General features: G+C 45.7%; 9 non-coding genes across 9 annotated transcripts; 4 read left to right on the forward strand and 5 right to left on the reverse strand.

The window, feature by feature from the left end:
• Positions 1–3,295: 3,295 nt before the first annotated feature.
• Positions 3,296–3,367, reverse strand: trnah-gug (transfer RNA histidin (anticodon GUG)). Its single transcript has one exon. It is a non-coding gene; the product is annotated as a tRNA-His (tRNA).
• A 2,645-nt stretch (positions 3,368–6,012) lies between these two features.
• Positions 6,013–6,085, forward strand: trnav-aac (transfer RNA valine (anticodon AAC)). The gene has a single exon. It is a non-coding gene; the product is annotated as a tRNA-Val (tRNA).
• Positions 6,086–6,659: 574 nt separating this feature from the next.
• On the reverse strand, positions 6,660–6,731 carry trnah-gug (transfer RNA histidin (anticodon GUG)). Its single transcript has one exon. It is a non-coding gene; the product is annotated as a tRNA-His (tRNA).
• A 201-nt stretch (positions 6,732–6,932) lies between these two features.
• trnae-uuc (transfer RNA glutamic acid (anticodon UUC)) lies at positions 6,933–7,004 on the forward strand. The gene has a single exon. It is a non-coding gene; the product is annotated as a tRNA-Glu (tRNA).
• A 451-nt stretch (positions 7,005–7,455) lies between these two features.
• On the forward strand, positions 7,456–7,528 carry trnav-cac (transfer RNA valine (anticodon CAC)). Its single transcript has one exon. It is a non-coding gene; the product is annotated as a tRNA-Val (tRNA).
• Positions 7,529–12,350: 4,822 nt separating this feature from the next.
• trnah-aug (transfer RNA histidin (anticodon AUG)) lies at positions 12,351–12,423 on the reverse strand. Its single transcript has one exon. It is a non-coding gene; the product is annotated as a tRNA-His (tRNA).
• Positions 12,424–13,306: 883 nt separating this feature from the next.
• trnas-gcu (transfer RNA serine (anticodon GCU)) lies at positions 13,307–13,388 on the reverse strand. The gene has a single exon. It is a non-coding gene; the product is annotated as a tRNA-Ser (tRNA).
• Positions 13,389–16,659: 3,271 nt separating this feature from the next.
• trnai-aau (transfer RNA isoleucine (anticodon AAU)) lies at positions 16,660–16,733 on the reverse strand. Its single transcript has one exon. It is a non-coding gene; the product is annotated as a tRNA-Ile (tRNA).
• Positions 16,734–19,714: 2,981 nt separating this feature from the next.
• On the forward strand, positions 19,715–19,856 carry LOC148632580 (U4 spliceosomal RNA). The gene has a single exon (XR_015934253.1). It is a non-coding gene; the product is annotated as a U4 spliceosomal RNA (small nuclear RNA).
• The last annotated feature ends 1,744 nt before the right edge of the window (positions 19,857–21,600 follow it).

The following is a 21,600-nucleotide window of genomic DNA, read 5'->3' on the forward strand; positions in this document are numbered from 1 at the left end:
GTTGTCGACGAGGGTCCAACTGTAGGGTCCAACTGTCCAACACAAACACAATCTGTGGCGTTTAGCGTGACATAGTCTTGCAGGCATCGTGCTGTCTCACTGCAATACTATACCGCTGGAGGAAACAGTCCATCTGGCCATGAAACTCATTTGAACGTCTAGCTACAGCAACTAACAATATCATGATTTATTCAGGATGTGTGGAATCAGCACGTCAAGGAGACAGCTTCCGAAATCGTGAGCATTCCCTGGTGGTGTCCTGCTGGGATCCTGTGGGCGTGTGTTGGTGGTATAGTGGTGAGTGAAGCCTTTTGAAAGAGGTAAAGCACTGCACAACGGAATTGAGGGAGAATCTTACAGGGGATTCTGAGCGGTGTCTAAATAAATAAATTCTTCAGCGTCCGCGGATGGCATTTTGCAGCTGGAAGCAGATGTCGACGCGTTTTGCACAGAGCACCAAAAAAGCGTCTTTTTTGAAAACCCAGGCAACGAGCATTGGTGGTTCAGTGGTAGAATTCTCGCCTGCCACGCGGGAGGCTCGGGTTTGATTCTGGGCCAATGCAGTGGCTTTTGCAGCGAGCGGCTCCATCACTTGCATCCCCTTGCAACTCACAACTGAAAACCCACTGAAGCTAAGCAGGTGTGAGCCAGGTCAGTACCCGGATGAGGGTGAGCTACAGGGAAAAACAAAGCTTCCAGCTGGAAGCGGTGTTAATGGTGCCGGCGGAGGGCGCTCACCCTGAGGTCTGTGCGGGTCCCAATGCCCCAGTATACTGACGGAGATGCTGTTGTAAAAGGGTGCTGTCTCTTGGATGAGATGTAAAACCGAGGTCATAGTGCTCTGTGGTCGTTAAAAATGACCACCAAAACCTTTGACAAAAGCTCTTGGTAATTGATGGTCTTCAATAATGCTTCTCCTTTAGGTACATTTTAAATCAGCTGAAAAATGCTGTGAAATGGGGGGGCACTTCAGGCCAGTGTAGGATTTGGGTTACAAGAACCATGAAACTGCACGAGAAAGCCCGTACACTGAATTACACGGCTTTCTATTCAAAGGAGGGCAAAAGAAATTCCCTGAGTTCGATTTTTTGCAGCACAGAGAGGAGCACTGTCGTGAGGCCGGTTAGCTCAGTTGGTTAGAGCGTGGCGCTAATAACGCCAAGGTCCTTTTCTCCTCTCTTACCAAAGCTGTTAGGTTCCTTTCCGTGGTGAGATGGGTTGTCATGCAACGCTGCCACATAGTGCCGACAGACAAGAGTGTTGCAGGAGAAGAGAAAAGTGTTTGAAGATTTAAGAGTGTCTTAGGTGGAGCCAAAATCAAGTGTCACAAATGCAAGTAGGAGGATTTCCAATGTTTAATATGGTAAAAATAAGCGGAAGTTATCTGCCGGTCCGGCACAGTCTGCCATGCTTTTGTCATATACTGTAAAGTGGTGTCGAACTGGGTGTCGAACTGGAGCCTCACCATTTGCATATGTGAGGCTCCAGTTATACATCGAGTGTCACATTAAATGACAAAAATGAAGAGAGTTAAAGCAGCTGGAGAGGTTTTCTTACAACTTTTGAGCTGACACAGTTTTGGAAAATGTTTCCTTCACGCTGCACTGTACAACATAGGCAGCCAAGAGTCTCCAAAACAAAACAGAATTGACAGATAGGAGAAAATTCCCACTCGTCCTGAAGTTCCCAAAATCCAGCACTGAGCATAAACAAAGTGTCTAAGTAGCGTGGGAATGCTAACCCTAACCCTAGCTGGAGTTTGAGCAATCCAGCACTGAGCGTAAAAAGATGAGTCAAAGTAACATCTAATCGGATTTGTTTCCTTAGAGCTGGTTCAGAGTTTGCTCAAGAGTTTACCTTTCACAGATGCGCAAAGAAGAATGTTGGGGGTGCACGCTTCAAGGCGCCTTACAGCTGTAGGGAGTGATTCAAGACGATTCGTGGCGTGTGCTCGTTCCCATATACCGTACGCCCCGGGGTGCAGTGCTAGGATGACGTACAATACCGCTTGGGCACGTAACGGCGTTTTATGCAAGTGCAGGACGTGAGGGTTGTCGTTTGTTCGTTTTGTTTTGCTCTGCTTTGCTTTGTTTTGCTTTCCATCGCTTTGCTTTGCTTTCCATTTGTTTTTCTTTTGAAACATTTCCATGTTTCAAAAGAACACGTACTGAAAACTCATCACCACTATGTCGTAAATGAGCACCGCGATCGCTTGTTGTCATGCGTCCTTACTTGGGAAATGCAGAAGCAAAAACTGCCCTCTCTCAGCCACCGAAACGTGTGCGGCTCGCCTTGCACTCTTTGCGCCTCGCATATTTATGGAGCTGTCTGCTCTTCTTTCTGTTGAAGTACGCAAGTTACGGGGCGTACAGCAGACTATGATGTGCTCAATGACAGCTTTCAAGATTTGAAAACTATGAGCTTGATGGCTCAAGTCGAACGAATGTGGTTGTTACGCAATTGATGATCAAACGCACATATTCTAACGATTCGTGAGAGTATGTTCTAAAGGTCCCTGGCTCGATCCCGGGTTTCGGCATTTAGTTTCATCGCTCCCTTTGTTCCTCTCTCCAGCGCCCCCTGCCTAAAATGACGCGTCCCTTTCTCAGCCCGAAACGCAAGCGATACACCAGCAGCAAACCCTACAGGTTTCCGTAGTGTAGTGGTTATCACGTTCGCCTAACATGCGAAAGGTCCCAGGTTCGAGACTGGGTGCAAACAGCCTCTTCTTGCACGCTCCTGCACTTCACAGAGGTCTTGAACCACCAGTCATTTGTTCCCAATGTATTTCCGGTGCCTTCATGCACTCTTGTACCAAACGCACGTTTTTTCTGTACCTGGAGCCGATCATTTGCAATTGGGCTGTCCCGACAGACCAAGACGAGCTCTGTCGGCTCAAAAGCAGTGCAACACCTGCGAGAACAACAGAAAGATTAGTACCCAGCGGGGGCCTCTTAGTGAGCCCAAGATCTAATCAAGAATCGACTCCAGCAACAGGGCTGGGCGCATTGTTCCATACTCCAACCACTCTTGGTGTAAACAGGTCCCTCCTGGTCTCTGCATGAAATGCACTTTCCTGCGTTTTCTTTGGTGTAACTGGCTTCCCCTGCATGGGCGAATGTGAAGAAGATCCTTAGTAAGTCATTGAAGAAACCCGAGAAGAGGTCGGAGTGGCCTCTGTCGTTCATCAATGATCCAGTCAGGCAGTACTCCTCTGTAAAGCGACGTTCGTTCACATCGATTGGCTTTTTTTTGCCTTCATTCATGCAAGTAGTAAAAGCACACGCCCCTATTCTGCCGTGACCTGGATTTGAACCAGGGTTGTTGCGGCCACAACGCAAAGTACTGACCACTATACGATCACGGCGAGTTACCGATACACACGTGGCAGGGCGGAAAAGGCTGTGCTCTCTTCGTGTGACATAATTCGGAAAAGTCCTGACGTTGCATTTCAACTGAGTCCCAGTATACATCGACCCTTCGACACTCTGAGTGACAACTCTCTTGCGTGTTTTCTCATATTTATGTAGTTTGCTTGCATGATGCCGGGAACAGCAGGGTTGTTCGCTGCCATATGGTCTAGTGGTTAGGATTCCTGGTTTTCACCCACGTGGCCCTGGTTCGACTCCCGGTATGGGAACGTGTCAGTTTTGCCTCCTGCTTTTCAAAAGATCAGCACCGTGTACGAAGGAGTCACATTAAAACTACTCGAACGTGCAAAACGTGCGAGAAGAGGGGGCGCTTGTTTCCAGCCGAAACTTCTCGCGTGTGAGACGAGCTGACCATCGCTGCAGGAAGTGGGAGGGTTACTCTGATAGACAGGGCTGACCTTCGGCAATAGGATTTATACTCTCCAAGATGATATTTGCACTTTCTGGAGAGGTGATTTTCTCCACGTCAGTAGCCCGATTTCGTCGATTGCGTGGAGAGGGCTGTAGAATGTGGCGCCGCCTTTCCTGCTCCGTCCATGACAGGCATGCAGGTCTCTGGAGAGAGAGCACGGTCCATCAGCGCACTCCAATAAAGGCACTGGAAGCAGCTGAATCGCATTGGCGAAGCTCAGCACTGGGCCGCTGGGCATGTCTTACCACCGTTTCCGTAGTGTAGTGGTTATCACGTTCGCCCGCACAAAAGGGGATTTGGGATTCGCCTAGCGCTGTGATCGAACAGACCCACTCACCTCTTAGTGTGGCAGGATCTGCACAGTGCATGTCGCAGCGCATCCTGCTTTCACTTCAATGCGCGTCCTGATGTACCCCGGTCTCCCGCGAGACAGGTGGGGACAGGTGACAGGTTCACGTGACAGGTCCTATACTAACGAGGAAGACATCGCTCTCTCCGACCCCCGGCATCGTGTCCCGACCCACCGTGCTGGAAGCCGACTCGTGCTGTGATTCCTTTACGGACCAGAAATGACAACCGAGGAGCCGAGAGATCATTTCAGCATTTCGCGTCTGAACGGAAAACACAAACGACCAACTCGGAATGATTTGCCTTTGACGCTTATCAAAGCGTTCTTTGTGCATCGAACAGACCCACTCACCTCTTAGTGTGGCGGGATCTGCACAGTGCATGTCGCAGCGCTCCCTGCTTTCACTTCAATGTGCTTCCTGATGTCGAGTCGTGTGCTGTGCGGAGGCTCTGAAAGCGAGAGCAATGAAAAGGTGCACGACGCTGTGTTAGAAAACAGAGAAGTGAAAGGCAGTCCTTTCTCTAAGGAGGTAAAAGAAAAGCTACTCCCCATCAGGGAATCGAACCCCGGTCTCCCGCGTGACAGGCGGGGATACTTGCCACTATACTAACGAGGAAGACATCGCACGCTCCGACCCCCGGCATCGTGTCCCGACCCAGCGTGCTGGAAGGCGACACGTGCTGTGATTCCTTTTACGGAGCAGAAATGACAACCGAGGAGCCGAGAGATCATTTCAGCATTTCGCGTCTGAACGGAAAACACAAACGACCAACTCGGAATGACTTGCTTTGGACGCTTTTCAAAGCGTTCTTTGTGCATGACGACTGCGCCGCCTAGCAGATACAAATGGGTTGTACAACTTTGAAGTAGCAAATGGAAGAGGGCTAAGCCTCCTCTCTTTTAGCCCAGGTTTGATCTGTCTCCCAGAATCACCAGGGCGCACGCACACACACACACACCCGTGCCGTTGAAGTGCTCTGCTTCATTTCTAAGGGCAACTCAACATTCACTCCTACCCCGAGTGCAGAAAAGACAGCGTCTGCAGCAACAGCAGCTCAGGTCTCTGCACAGGAGCTAAGCTGCCCCCATCTCCTCTGCTCTGCTCTGCGGCTCCTGCGGAGTGGAGTCCTGCCTGGAGCCGTGTTTGCAGGCGGCGGCTCCCCGCACCCTGTCTGTGCGTCGTGTCCAAGAGCTCCTGGGAGGAAGAGAGAGCCCTCCCACTCGGGGGCTTTTCCACGGTCTGTGTGAGGAGGGGCGGGTGTGTCCAGCAGCTTATCGAGCGGAAGCCTGGGGCGGCGGAGAGCTGTGATCGTACAGACCTTGAGGTGTCACCTCTTTGTCTGCTTTCCCGCCCCCCCTCCGCCCAAGCTCTGCTCCAAAGTAGCCCGGCAACCCCTCACACCTGCACGTGTCACAACCTAAGGTGTGGTCATGAGACACCCATGGGGTGTTGTTCTGTTCTTGCTAATTGTTTCCTGCCCATCGCAGGCAGGAGTCCATGCGAGGAAGATGCGCTGGACAGAGCTCAGAGGGCACACCTGGGTGGCTTTCCTTCTGAGTGACGTTCCTGCAACACTCTCCCGCTACTCTTGGTGCGCTCATGCCGCAACACAGGAAGGCTGGAGCAGGTGGCTGTGGGCTCTGTGCACCGCCGAAATAGCTCAGCTGGGAGAGCGTTAGACTGAAGATATAAAGATCCCGGGTTTCGGTATTTTGTTTCATCGCGCCCTTTGTTCCTCTCTCCAGCGCCCCCTGCCTAAAGTGACGCGTCCCTTTCTCAGCCCGAAACGCAAGCGAGACACCAGCAGCAGTCCCTGCAGGTTTCCGTGGTGTAGCGGCTATCACGTTCGCCTAACACGCGAAAGGTCCCCGGTTCGAGACCGGGTGGAAACAGCCTCGTTTTGCACGCTTCTGTACTTCACAGAGGTATTGAGCGACCGGTCATTTGTTCCCAATGTATTTCCGGTGCCTTCATGCACTCTTGTACCAAACGCACGTTCCTTCTGTATGCGGAGCCGATCATTTGCAATTGGGCTGTGCCGACAGATCAGGACGAGCTCTGTCGGCTCAAAAGCAGCGCAGGACCTGCAAGAACAACAGAAAGATTAGCATCCAGCGGGGGCTTCTTAGTGAGCCCAAGATCTCATCAAGAATCGGCTCCAGCAACAGGGCTGGGCGCATTGTTCCATTCTCCGACCACTCTCGGTGTAAACAAGTCCCTCCTGGTCTCTGCTTGAATTGCACTTTCCTGCGTTTGCTTTGGTGTAACTGGCTTCCCCTGCATGGGCGAATGTGAAGAAGATCCTTAGTAAGTCATTGAAGAAACCCGAGAAGAGGTCGGAGTGGTCTCTGTCGTTCATCAACGATCCAGTCAGGCAGTACTCCTCTGTAAAGCGCCGTTCGTTCACATCATTGGCTTTTTTTTTGCCTTCATTCGTGCAAGTAGTAAAAGCAGACGCCCCTATTCTGCCGTGACCCGGGTTTGAACCGGGGTTGTTGCGGCCACAACGCAAAGTACTGACCACTATACGATCACGGCGAGTTACCGATACACACGTGGCAGGGCGGAAAAGGCTGTGCTCTCTTCGTGTGACATAATTCGGGAAAGTCCTGACGTTGCATTTCAACTGAGCCCCAGTATACATCGACCCTTCGACACTCTGAGTGACAACTCTCTTGCGTGTTTTCTCATATTTATGTAGTTTGCTTGCATGATGCCCGGAACAGCAGGGTTGTGCACTCCCATATGGTCTAGCGGTTAGGATTCCTGGTTTTCACCCAGGCGGCCCGGGTTTGACTCCCGGTATGGAATCGTGTCAATTTTGCCTCCTGCTTTCCAAAAGATCAGCACTGTGTACGAAGGAGCCGCATTAAAACTACTCAACGTGCAAAACGTGCGAGAAGAGGGGGCGCTTGTTTCCAGCCGAAACTTCTCGCGTGTGAGACGAGCTGACCATCGCTGCAGGAGGTGGGAGGGTCACTCTGGTAGACAGGGCTGACCTTCGGCAATAGGATTTATACTCTCCAAGATGATATTTGCACTTTCTGGAGAGGCGATTTTCTCTACTTCAGTAGCCCGATTTCGTCGATTGCGTGGAGAGGGCTGTAGAATGTGGCGCCGTCTTTCCTGCTCCGTCCATGACAGGCGTGCTGGTCTCTGGAGAGAGAGCACGGTCCATCAGCGCACCCCAATAAAGGCACTGGAAGCAGCTGAATCACATTGGCGAAGCTCAGCGCTGGGCCGCTGGGCACATCTGACCACAGTTTCCGTAGTGTAGTGGTTATCACGTTCGCCTCACACGCGAAAGGTCCCCGGATCGAAACCGGGCGGAAACAGACCACACTTCTTCTGTCGCCACGCACAAAAGGGGATTGGGGATTCGCCTAGCGCTGTGATCGAACAGACCCACTCACCTCTTAGTGTGGCGGGATCTGCACAGTGCATGTCGCAGCGCATCCTGCTTTCACTTCAATGCGCGTCCTGATGTACCCCGGTCTCCCGCGTGACAGGTGGGGACAGGTGACAGGTCCTATACTAACGAGGAAGACATCGCTCTCCGACCCCCGGCATTGTGTCCCGACCCACCGTGCTGGAAGCCGACTCGTGCTGTGATTCCTTTACGGAGCAGAAATGACAACCGAGGAGCCGAGAGATCATTTCAGCATTTCGCGTCTGAACGGAAAACACAAACGACCAACTCGGAATGACTTGCCTTTGACGCTTATATACCTCTTAGTGTAGCGGGATCTGCACAGTGCATGTCGCAGCGCTCACTGCTTTCACTTCAATGTGCTTCCTGATGTCGAGTCGTGTGCCGTGCGGAGGCTCTGAAAGCGAGAGCAATGAAAAGGTTCACGACGCTGTGAAATAAACATTAATAAACGCATATATAACGTCGAAAACACATCTAACACTAGGAGTATACGGTACTCTGCACAGTGTACGAAGTTAATTATTTTCGCAGTAATTAATTATATTTACTATATTTATTATACACGTGTAAATTAGTTTTCGACGTTATATATGCATTTATTAATGTCGTCGATTTTACGGTTGCAATTCGACGTTGATTATACGTCGAGGCGACGTATATATACGTATAGCCGTATTTTCGCCGTGAATATACGTATATTTGACGAATCAATGCCCACAGCTTGGCATACAAGGGTTTTGCGGAGGGGTCTTGCCACCTGCCTGAAAAAAAAACAGTTAAATGTTTGAGTGCCTATAGAGTTTCTATTTTTATTTTCTTGAGAAAAGTTGATACCATTTCCTGGAAAAATCTGTAGGGGGGCGTCTGAAATTCTGAGCGGGGGTGATATTTCGGTTGAAACGGAGCTGTACGGTGCAGCTACCCAAATGAAATCTCGCAGCTATGCCATTGATTAGTGCTTCATGATAGAAGATATCGACTAGCAATCTGGTATTTGCGATGAAGTTCAGTTTCACATTTTTCGTCACTCTCACTGGAGAGTATTGCCTGGAGCGAAAAGTACCATAAGCGTTCATTTTTGCAGCTACATGGACGTTCTGAATCGTTAAGAAAAAATGTTGTAAAACCAACAGAAAGCACAGAGTGCTATAACTAGTCCTAGTTATATAACGATTTTAAGTATAATGATAAACTACTGCAAGGAATCGGCCCACCTGAGCAAACAGGATCGTAATGTTGACACTCAATAACGACACTGATATGTGCAGTTCCTGGACGGATAGCCCTCCTGCCCATCAAACAGAGTGAGTGACTGTTCGTGTCATTTAGTGTTGTCTGACCTTTGACAAAGTACAACTATTTTTTTAGGGCGTAAATTAAGTTAGGTAAATCTTTTTGCCCAAAACTGAAGGGGCAACATTACCCCCTCCCCCCGTGATGCCAGGCCTGTCCCCATCCTATTCCATAATGTCATTATATATAATACCATACAACAGTGACCGATCCTTACTAACTACATGCGTTAAAATTGCACATCAGCTCATAGCAGGGGGCACATAGCCGCGATGTATTATCAATGTTATATTTCAACCATAATATCGACAACATTAATAAACGCATACGTTGAGAAAATATCGAACCCAGCATATTTTCCGGTTATATACCACAATGCATTGCTAGTATTCGTTGGTCACCATTTTGGACACGTTTTTCAAACGTAGAAGTATATCCGCAAATATCTCAGCAATCCTCTTTTGACGAGTAAGTATGAACAATAATAATACTATCTGAATACATACAGACCTTTCTTAATATTATTTTGATTAAAATAGTACGTGAATAAGCAAAAAATGGCACATAAAATAGTGTGAATGGGGAAGATGACACAAAATCGTTTTGCCGTTTCTCTATTCTTATTCTATGTTGTACTTTCAAACTTTGGGTACTCTTTAATTAGGACAGACTTTATTGCTCAACTGCTATGATGCAAACCAAATTTTATACATTTATTTCAGTTTTGAGCTTAGTAAACCGTTCATTTTTTAGATTATACTAAAGACGATATTAATCATCATTTATTTGGGAAGTAATATTATATAATTTTCTCCTAGCTGCGGTGCTGAAGTCCCACCCTACATCAACAGAAAAAGAAATAAAGGAGCATGCAATGTGTTACTTGAAGAATGCATATGCAAGGCAGGGGGCCAGGAGATCTGGACACTGAAAATAATAGGTTTTTGGTTCTAACTGTTAGGACAATTAGACAGGGTTTGCAAATAGTGGAAAAAAATCATCTTAACTTCCATTGTAATATTTTTTTTTCTTGGAAATATAGAAGTTGTACATTTTAAAATGTATATTTGAATCAAAATGTGGTTTTGAGTTAGTGTGTTAATGTAATTAGTTTTGTGTTTGTCATTACTATACTGTATATTTCCATGTTACCAGAATTTGTAGCTGAAGTTTAAGACTAGTTGTGTTTTTTATGATTATTGCCCATATGTTGATTGTTGATTGATTGTATACAATGTATAATTTGAAATACATATGTTTCAGGTGTGAATGTGTATTTTCAGAATACATTTCTAAATCTAATCATTGGCTTGGTTTACTTGTTTCTACACCTATAAAATCTATCTTTGATGTATAATAGACCTCTACCCATATACGTATAATAGACCTCTAAAATTATCCGTATAATAGACCTCTAACCATATACGTATAACAGACCTCTAACCATATACGTATAATAGACCTCTAAAGTTATACGTATAATAGACCTCTAACCATATACGTATAATAGTCCTCTAAAGTTATCCGTATAATAGACCTCTAAAGTTATCCGGAACTCCAACCATATATGTATAATAGTCCTCTAAATTTATCCGTATAATAGAACTCCAACCATTTATGTATAATGAACGTCTAAACATAGACATATAATTGACGTATAACTTTAGACGTATATTAGAATTTCATTCTAGACGAATTGTAGACCACATTTAGACGTATAAGGTATGCGTTTAATAGACGTATATTATACGTCTTTTGCCCACTGGGTGGGCTCCAGATGCACATGGAAGCAATCAAGTGTTTCATCCGAGCTGTTTCAAAGACTGCCCAAGAGCTTTCCTTTCACAGAGGCGCAACGATTAATGATGGGGGTGCACCCTTCAATGCGCCTTACGACTGTAGGGAGTGATTGAGATGATTCGTAGCGTGTGCTCATTTCCCTCTATTCCCCGTGTTGCAGTGGTAGGATGACGTAAATTCCTGCTTCGACACGTAACGGCATTATAATCAAGTGCAGGAGCTGAGGGCTTTAGTTTTGTTTCGTTTTCCATGGCGTTCGTAAGCGCGCAAATCAAAGGCAAGTCCTGCGTCTAACACGAACGTAAATGCTTTTGAAAGTGCAGTGTGGTGCAGCTTGTAAAATCCTTGTCCACATTTGTGGTTTGTTGATGTTTGTTCTGTCTGCCAAAGTTGCATTTTGACATCCGGACGGGGGGACTTTATCATTTGAACGTGAAGCCAGCCTTAAACCCTCTGAGGCGTGTCTGTCTGCCGGCACGTATCTTGTGAAAGGTATTTTTTTTTTAACGGAGAGCAACTTTAAAAAGGTATCCGCAGCCACCTCGCAGTCCGTGTTTAATTATAAGAGGAATGCGGTGGCGGTGGGCTCGCTTTTGCCGTGGTCGAGTGGTTAAGGCGATGGGCTCGAAATGCGTTGGGGACTCCCCGCGCAGGTTCGAAACCTGCCGACTCCGGCGTCTGCCGCATGTCGCTTTGTGCCTGCGCGGCAGAGGCGAAGTGCCGCTTCTCCTTTCCTGGTACTATAACAACGCGAAATCGCTTGGACCCGCTGCCATGGACATCAATTCTTCAGATAACCACACACTTTGCCTTCGCACCTCTGGTGCTCTGCTTATGCCTTTGAAAACCTAATGAATAAAGCTGAAAGAACCGACACGATATGTAGGTGCTGGTAAAGCACGCAGTAAAGAACTGTTAACAGCAAGGGTTTCAGTGGGTTAACTGAGGAGAAGGCGTGATCGCTAATTGTTGACTTTTTATTTGGTGTAAGAAACACTCTTACTGTGCATGACGTGCAACAAATGTAGCCACAGAAATTGCATCACGCTTTCATGTATGCTATTGCAGACACCAACGTTGCCTAGATAGAAAACCGAAATAGCCGTGGGTTTGCTTGCTGGTCTGAAGGATCTCTCTTTGAATCTCTATCATTTGTCAATGGAAGTAAAAGGCGCTGCAATCGCATACGTTCAGAATCAAACCCGCAGCTGTTGTTCGACTTTATTTCTTGACTAATTACAACTGAGTGTCGCATGAGCAGTTACATAAACTTGTCTGGTATATTTGAACACAAATGCCGTTCTTCAATTAAAACTAACAGTACATTGTCAGGGACATTCAGTTCTATACAAACAAGAGACAGACAAGAGAATATTTCAACCGTTCATGTGGACTACGTGTTGACTTACTGATCTGAATAATTGAAAAGTTCGGGCTCATAGCCGATGCAGTGCGTGCTAATTAGAACAACAGCAACGCTGAGCTCTCAGCACCGTACTGAGCCCAGGTGTTTTTCTAAAGCTGTCAGGTGCAGTTCATTTACATGAAGGAAATCTCTTACTGGGTACGATTACAATGCAGTAAGTAGCACAGACTACTTAGGGAGTAGCCCGATGCGTTTAAAAACGACCCGAGCCAGGCAGGAGTCGAACCTGCAATCTCCTGATCCATAGTCAGACGCGTTATCCATTGCGCCACTGGCACTGGTGTGACACTGCAGGACTGTAACCCAGTGAGATCAGCACTGCAACTAGTAAAATATTACCCCCGGTCCATTCTTTTCCAAAAGTGAGAAACACCTATTTTCTACATTTTGTCTGTTTTAAAACCATATCTCTTTAAACCAAACCAAGAGTTTGTCTTTTGCACTGATATTCTGATTCATTTCGATTTCAAAGAAAAAAACATTATCTTCCAAAGCATCATAAAATTGTCCATTCTTCCAGACTCTACTTCTCTCTTGTAGTAGTACAGCAGACCTTTCCAGGTGAGCAGATCACAGAGTCCGAAATATGCTTCCTCCATCAAGCAAAGTACCTGAACATGACTCTGTCTTCATAAAAGCGCCCCTGTAATAAAGAAATTAAATCCGAAATCAAGAGGGCAGTTGCCTACTGAAGTTCAAGAAGTCATCAATTTTAACCTAGCAACACATTAAAGGCTGCATCTATACAAGTACGATTCTAGAAATGCTCACCAGATTACGTTTTAAGAAGGAACTGCACCTCAGGTTCCGCCGAGATCTTAACTTGGATGGCAGGATTCAGAGTCCGGAGTGCGGACTGATGGCGCACGGAGGGTCCACATACTGTGGATCCCTCAGTATATCCCTAAACACCTAGCGCAGTCTCACGAGAGACTGTCAAAAATCGCTTTGTCCGTTTGCGTTGCAAGTAAGTGAAAACGCAGTCTCAACCCAGAGCCACTTGGCAGCAGCGGCACGTAAATACTGTTACTGTCACTGCTCGATACCGACGTTAGCCTACTATACCATGTTCAGCCACCGCTAGAAAATGTACGGCTCTAGAACCGGAGCAAACAACAGGAGGGCCAACGCCAAACAGGCACATGTGTCAGACATGGAGCATGACGAGGATAGGATTTGAACCCATGCGTGCAGAGCACAACGGATTAGCAGTCCATCGCCTTAACCACTCGGCCACCTCGTCGAGGCAACTGGGCTGTCCGGACATGGGTTGGCGCGCTTCAGATGATCTTTTTCTTTTTTTTTCCCTTGTACTCGAGGGTCATTTTCCTGTTCCACATGCGATTTCAACATTTTCCTTGGGAGATGTCAAGCCAGCAAGCCACTGCTGTGGTTCAGTGGCCAGTGTGGAGTTCAGTGGCCCTGTTGTACACAGAAAGCACATTGAGCTCCTTGGACATGAAAAGTTCCAGATAAAAGCCATTTGTCACCCTTTCTCTTGGTGTCGATGTTGCTATTGTATGTAAAGGTGGCAACTTGCTCAGCGAGCAGGCGGAGCACACACCGAATGCAGATGTGTCTGAGTGGTCTGTCCAAGTGGCTGCAAAAGGACAGCACTCCCGGGGTGCCTGTCACGGACGTCCAAAGGGACTAACCGTGGGGAGCAGGAGAGCGGAAAAAGACCCATATGCGTAGCGGCGAGACGGGAAAAAGGCCCGGGCTCATTAGTGCAAAGAGTTCAGGAATGCCGTATAGAAACCTATGCCCTCAGGGAGTGGACGTGGGGCGCCCTGGTGCTAGGCGGGTCTCAGGACATCCGAACGTCAATGCTGAGCCAGGACAGAGTGCAAGACCCGGAAATATATAGCCCAAGGGAAAGAGAGGGACCGGAAGGACAGCAGACCGGAAACTAGGGACAGGACAGAGAAGGAGCGCCCTCTGGCTGTAGAGCGTTTTGAGAAGCCACCTTTAAAGGCGATATATACTGTAAAAGCGCTGATTCTTGTGGAATGTGTTCCGCCGGGGATTCAAATTTTTTTAAATTTTTTTTTAAATTGCGTATCTAAGGAAATCTCAGTATAACTTTGTTCATGAACAAACAGTGGCATGTTACATTATTATTAGTTTTTTTGTTAACAAGGCTCGCCAGCTAATGTGAATCGAAACCTGTCTTTCTAGCTTTTAAAGTCGTGCGATGTGTAAGCCACAATTCAAATAGAGAAAAAAGAGCTGACTGACAAGATTTGAGATGTGGCTGTCAATGTTGGATTAAAAAAAACACATTGCCCGACGTTTGTTGCATTGCTTGAAAATAACTTTATTTCGAGAGACTGGATAAGTAATTCAGGTGTTTTTTTTTAACTTCCTGAAAAACAACTAATAATTTAACTATATGTAACGTTTTATGATATGTCGCGGTTTTGAATGTCTGAGGACATGTGCTGGCTGGACAGGAGGCTCTACTGTACACAGAGAGGGGCGGGAGGAGGGGACAAGCCGATACATACTCTTAGAGTTTGATTAATAGGGAATATAATACAAAAATATAGTACTAAAAATAAGATACACTCTACAGACATTCACAACGGCGACTGTCAGAAGATAGGACACAGCGGCTCAGGCACCCACTGAATGGAAAAGGGGCACTTTAATGTTCTGTATGGCTAATACTAAAGCCAATACTTCAATACTTTAATGTTCTTTTCTGTATGTTTAACAATAGTGGGTACTGGCCTTATTCGTCCCTGCTCCCGTTGTTAGGTGTTAATGTGTTGTTAAGTGTGAATTTGAACCTGTTTCCCGGAGGTCTGGCTTTTTTTCTGGAAAACCATAACTCTGGTCTTGTCCAGATTGACTGTCGGCGCCCAGGTCTGACAGTGCTGCTCCAGCAGTGCCAGGTTCTGGCGCAGCCTCTGTTCTGTGGGCGACAGCGGGACCAGGTCGTCTGCAAAGAGCAGGAAGTCGATTTCCATAATTAATGCAGATCAGTAAATCAAGGGACAAAACAACCATTGCGCCCGGGTCCTTAATGGGCTTTGACGTGCTAATGCGTTGGTTTAACAGTCCGGGTGTGGCAAGCCTCTAATGTTTAACCTTTAACTGTTTTTCCATCTACTGTATTGCTTTGAGATGCCACTTTTAAAGGTGATATGTAAAATAAAGTTTTTTATTATTGTTATAGAGAAACATGATCAGATTTTCCCTGGTTCAGAAAAAAAGATCTAAAGTGCTACACCTAACTTTCTTAATTCAATGTATTTAAAGCAGTGAACTACTGTAGGTGTAACATAACATTCAGAAATACAATCGAGAATAGTTTTGTGGTGTTTGTTTAGATGAAACATTCCTAAAACGTATAACATAACAAAATTAAAGACGATTAAAATCTGTAATCTTTCCACTTGTACTGTATGTCATCGGAAAGTTTCTGCTTTGTGTAAGGATGGTATCAAAAAGTAATCTTAAGTGGTGAGAAAGCTGTGCTCAATGTATCTAAGGGACTTAAAAGTAAAAGGTGATGCTTCATATTGCTTGACTAATTTTAAAAACGAAGTTATAAATGCAGTTATAAATCCCTCGGTGCCGCTCCGGGTGTAAATATCAAAATATACATTAGTCCCGGGCAGAGGCCGAAGAGTGCCCGGCTGGGGTGCGCGGGGAAGAGCAGGACAGGAGTGAAAGGCGGGGTTTAGGAAGGCGTACAGTCTGGGCAGGTATAGATTACACTTTTCTAAAACGAATTTGAAAAATAAAAACGATTACAATCTAATCCTTCCACGTTTGATCCCAAAATCCCAAGAAATATACATCTAAACGGGTAGAAAGCTATGCTGAAAGTTTATTAAGATACTTAGAAGACAAAGATACTGTATCAATTTATGTTGCATTAGCCTGATTATGATTAAAAAAACACATATAATTAAACACGCGTTTGCGATTTAAATCAAAACACGATTTAAATCAATATAAATGTTTATATTGTAACGCATACTGTCCAGCCTCCAGTTCTCTATAAAAATTTACTCTATTACACACACACACAATAGAAGCAGGAAGCAGAAGCAGGGACCGTTGTCAGAAGGGAAGAAGGAAGAAGGAAACATTCTCCAAAACTGTGTCAGCTCAAAAGTTGTAAGAAAAACTCTCCAGCTGCTTTAACTCTCTTCATTTTTGTCATTTAATGTGACACTCGATGTATAACTGGAGCCTCACATATGCAAATGGTGAGGCTCCAGTTCGACACCACTTTACAGTAAATGACAAAAGCATGGCAGACTGTGCCGGACCGGCAGATAACTTCCGCTTATTTTTACCATATTAAACATTGGAAATCCAACCACTTGCATTTGTGACACTTGATTTTGGCTCCACCTAAGACACTCTTAAATCTTAAAACACTTTCCTCTTCTCCCGCAACACTCTTGTCTGTCGGCACTATGTGGCAGCATTGCATGACAACCCCTCTCACCACGGAAAGGAACCTAACAGCTTTGGTAAGAGAGGAGAAAAGAACCTGACCCATACGGGGCTCGAACCCACGACCTTGGCATTATTAGTACCACGCTCTAACCAACTGAGCTAACCAGCCTCACGACAACGCTCCTCTCTGTGCTGCAAAAAATCGAACTCAGGGAATTTCTTTTGTCCTCCTTTGAATAGAAAGCCGTGTAATTCAGTGTACGGGCTTTCTCGTGCAGTTTCATGGTTCTTGTAACCCAAATCCTACACAGGCCTGAAGTGCCCCCCCCATTTCACAGCATTTTTCAGCTGATTTAAAATGTACCTAAAGGAGAAGCATTATTGAAGACCATCAATTACCAAGAGCTTTTGTCAGAGGTTTTGGTGGTCATTTTGAATGACCACAGAGCGCTGTGACCTCGGTTTTACATCTCATCCAAAAGACAGCGCCCTTTTACAACACAGCATCTCCGTCACTATACTGGGGCACTGGGACCCGCACAGGCCTCAGGGTGAGTGTCCCCCCAACAGCACCATTAACACCGCTTCCAGCTGGAAGCTTTGTTTTTCCCTGGAGCTCACCCTTATCCGGGTACTGACCTGGCTCACACCTGCTTAGTTTCAGTGGGTTTTCAGTTGCGAGTTGCAAAGGGATGCAAGTGATGGAGCCGCTCGCTGCGAAAACCACTGCATTGGCCAGGAATCGAACCTGAGCCTCCCACGTGGCAGGCAAGAATTCAACCACTGAACCACCAATGCTCAGTGCCTGGGCCTTCAAAAAAGACGCTTTTTTGGTGCTCTGTGCAAAAAGCGTCGACATCTGCTTCCAGCTGCAAAATGCCATCTGCGGACGCTGAAGAATTTATTTATTTAGACACCGCTCAGAATCACCTGTAAGATTCTCCCTCAATTCCGTTGTGCAGTGCTTTACCTCTTTCAAAAGGCTTCAATTTCCTAGTCACATTCCAAGGCTTATCGAACCCCTGCTCTTTCCTCCAGCGGTATAGTATTGCAGTGAGACAGCACGATGCCTGCAAGACTATGTCACGCTAAACGCCACAGATTGTGTTTGTCCGTTCGTGTCAGTCGTCCTGCAGCCACGGAAGTGGGACACAAACATGCTGCAATGCTTTCAGGACGTTAGGATTTGTTTGTGCAACATCCGAGAAGAGTACTTGTGGCTTGAATGTGAACTGTACGTGCCCGCCCCCTTTCCTCTGTAGTTTTTTTTTTAAAAAATTTTTTATTAAACATATAGAAATTTACAAATACAAATACAACAAGAGGATCAGAGTCATCAAAAAAAACGTAGCAGAAAAAAAAACATTTAACTATCAGAGGTAATTAAGTAATTATGTGATCAAATTGTATATTTTAAACGTATCATATTTTCCTTGTTTTAATATTTCTCAATTATTTATAAACTTTAGTTTCAACATGCATGCGTTCCCTGTAAAAAATAAAATTCAGCTCACAGTTTTATACAAAAAAAACGTTTTTCTTCTAACAACATTTCGAGTACCTCTGGCATTCCTGAAAAAGATATACAGAAAAGCAAATAACTAACTCTAAGACTGTCTAAACTATTGAGTTTTTCAAAGAACCAGAACTATAACAGTCCTTAACACTTAACTACACCATTCCAAACGAACACTAAATAAACACTAGTATATACTGGTATAACAAATAAAACCAAACATAATCATTAACTGAGCAGTCACTGGGAGCAAATCTCCTTCCCGTCCACAAAGGCCCTCGCTCCCACAAAGTAGGCTCTCCTCCCCTCTCTTCTGGCAGCTTCAACCTGGGGCCACAGCTGGTTCCTGGTGCTCCTGTCCGCGGCAGACAGGTCCTCTGCAAACCTCAGTTTGTTCTCATTCAAATACTCATTCCCTCTCGCCGCTCACCACAGCGTGTCCCTCGCCGTCCTCTTGGTGAACTGTATTATAATCGTTCTGGGGCGCACTTGCCCAGACATGTTCGCTTTCCCGAGCCTGTGAACAAAGTCAATGGCCGATATTACGTCCTCCTGGTCCGGCAGGGTCCTTTTACAGATACCCTTCACTGTTGCAACAAGGTCCTTATCACGTTCCTCTTTAACTCCAAATAATTTTAAATTCCATCGTCAACGGTATCTATCTACATCGTTCACTTTCAATTCAAGTTCTTTAATATGCTTTTCTTGTTCGGTATTTACTTGTTTAAGAACTTTTACTTCACTCTTTAAGTCTTCAACCTCTTTAAACACACAATCCATGGACTTTTTAAGACCTTCGATTGCGACTGTATTAGATCGAATCATTTCCTTCAGCTCACCCATGCTCTGTGCCATCATGTTGAAGATGTTGGTCTGGAGCTCCTCCAGCGTCAGCTCGCCCCTTCCTCTCTTGGCAGCCGGGGTTTTCACAGGTGTGCTGGGCAGGGACTCCGGCTCTTCCTCTGGCAGCTGAGTCTCACTTGGGCTGCGAGCGCTCGCATACGAGCGCATCTCCAGCACTCTTTCCACGTCCCCTCCAGCTGCTTCACTTTTCCCTTTAGTTGCCATCGATTTTCTTGTAGTGCTATACATATACGATTGAGGTATCTTAGACTTCTCCTTCAAAGACCCAGCACTCTCTTTTCTTTTCCCAGTGTTACTCATATCGGAATTCTTAAACCTAAAAAAAAAATCGTTTTTTTTTCTTTCAATTATAACTGAAGTTTAAACAACTAGTGTTAAGTCCTTATTTTTCTGTAGTCAAAAAAAGCAAAAATTAACATTCAGGTCATGAAAAACTCAAAAAAACTCCTCAACCACTAAACTTTACCTCCCACCTGAACGCCATCTTGAACGCCCCCCCTTTCCTCTGTAGTGCATGAGTTCCTCCCACATGCCCTTCGTCATTGTTCTGTCATCTTGTATTTAAAGGGTTGTATTTCTGCTGCTGAAAATAAGCAAAGGTTTTCTCACAACGGCCTTTGTTCCCGACGGAGACTTTGTCTGTCATGAAATTTTTCAAAACCTCAAGCTAGAAGAAGAAGACGACAAATATGAAGCGTTACAGCAACGACATGCCATGAGACGATTGATAACGATTTCCATAGGATCCCCGCGGTTGCCTGGCAACCGTCAGCTTTGCGCAGTGGCAGTATCATAGCCTGTGAGGTTTAGCCGAGGCGCGATTATTGCTAGTTGAAAAATTTTCCCAATACCCCGCTTCCGCCGGTTTGCAATACAATCGGCGAAAGCAATTTTTGACAGTCTCGTCAGAGACTGAGCAAGGTGTTTAAAGACAGATTTGGTCATGGTGACATCATGGTAGAAAGAAACGAGCTTGTTACGTCTCAACAGAAACGCTCTTTAGCTCTTTCAGCGTTATGCAGAGAACAGCGTCTGTCGAGATCACTTTTGTGTCAGCACGAAACGCCGTGTGCTGTCAGTTTGATTTCATATTGCTCGTAGCGGCGCCCGGCTTTTGTCTGTCAAACGTTAGGTTGCGCTTCTTCATGCTGCATCGTCGGCATGAGTGGAGCTTTTTAAACGTCTGTACTTACTGCGCCCCATAAGAAATCGTTTGTCCCCGTTCAAAAGAGATTGTGCGATGTCCTGCAGCGTTCGCAAAGCAAACCTTTGACAGTTTGAAAAGAGGAATTTATTCTGCTTCCTGTGCGTGCAGTAGTTACAAAGTTGAACGTCTTTACACGATCTGCTGCAGTTTTCAGAGGGCGGGCTTTGTCAGATGGCTTGGAAAAACGCACTGTGTTTCGGCTCGGGAAACATCATGAGCAGTGTCCTGCATGTTTTCTGTGTATAGCTGTCTTTTAACGCATACAGAATTCATTCGAAATCATTGATTTCTCCAATTATCAAGGGTCTCTTTTTGAACCTGCGAGAAGCATTCTTTCAATGTAACAGTTTTACTCCGGGGAAAGGCAGCATGACATTGAGAGTAGTTCAAGCTTTCAGCACCCGTATCGGACTGCGTGTATGCAGACACCGCTCAGAATCCCCTGTAAGATTCTCCTTCAATTCCGTTTTGCAGTGCTTTATCTCTTTCAAAAGGCTTCGCTTTGCTAGTCACAATCCAAGGCTCATGACAGCATTCGAAAACATTCGCAACTGCGTTGGCTGGGAATCGAACCTGGGTCAACTGCTTGGAAGGCAGCTATGCGCAACACCGGCGCGCTCCAGACTAAACCTCACGTCGAGGGCGCATTTTTTTCCACTTTACCGTGAGTCGGGCTCAGAGGCGAGAGCAGAGCAATGAGGTCACGGTGACAGGGGAGTCACACGCTGGCGGTTTGAATACGCGGAAGATCACTGAGGGATCCACAGTATATGGACCCTCCGTGCGCCATCAGTCCGCACTCCGGACTCTGAATCCTGCCATCCTAGTTAAGATCTCGGCGGAACCTGAGGCGCAGTTCCTTCTTAAAACGTAATCTGGTGAGCATTTCTAGAATCGTACTTGTATAGATGCAGCCTTTAATGTGTTACTAGGTTAAAATTGATGACTTCTTGTATTTCAGTAGGCAACTGCCCTCTTGATTTCGGATTTAATTTATTTATCACAGGGGCGCTTTTATGAAGACAGAGTCATGTTCAGGTACTTTGCTTGATGGAGGAAGCTCATTTCGGACTCTGTGATCTGCTCACCTGGAAAGGTCTGCTATACTACTACAAGAGAGAAGTAGAGTCTGGAAGAAGGGACAATTTTATGATGCTTTGGAAGATAATGTTTTTTTTCTTATACTGAAAATGAAAGGTAGTTGTTTCTATATGGACTCAGTCTTTGGAATTTGTATATATATATATTTCAGTGATCCCTCAGCCATTCCTTCTGTATTGTAATTCAATTTCTCTTTTAAAATTCCTTCCCCACTTCTAGGACCTGCAGTTGCTGAACTCCACAATGGCTTCTATTGGAAAGTCTGTGACTGAGACCAAGTAAGTGTTCACTTTTTTATGAAACCATTATTCATTTTGGAGCAATGAGCAATTCTTATATAAATGCAAT

This window comes from Lepisosteus platostomus, unplaced genomic scaffold, assembly GCF_059453375.1.
Source record: "Lepisosteus platostomus isolate fLepPlt1 unplaced genomic scaffold, fLepPlt1.hap1 Scaffold_60_H1, whole genome shotgun sequence".
Lineage (NCBI taxonomy): Eukaryota > Metazoa > Chordata > Actinopteri > Semionotiformes > Lepisosteidae > Lepisosteus > Lepisosteus platostomus.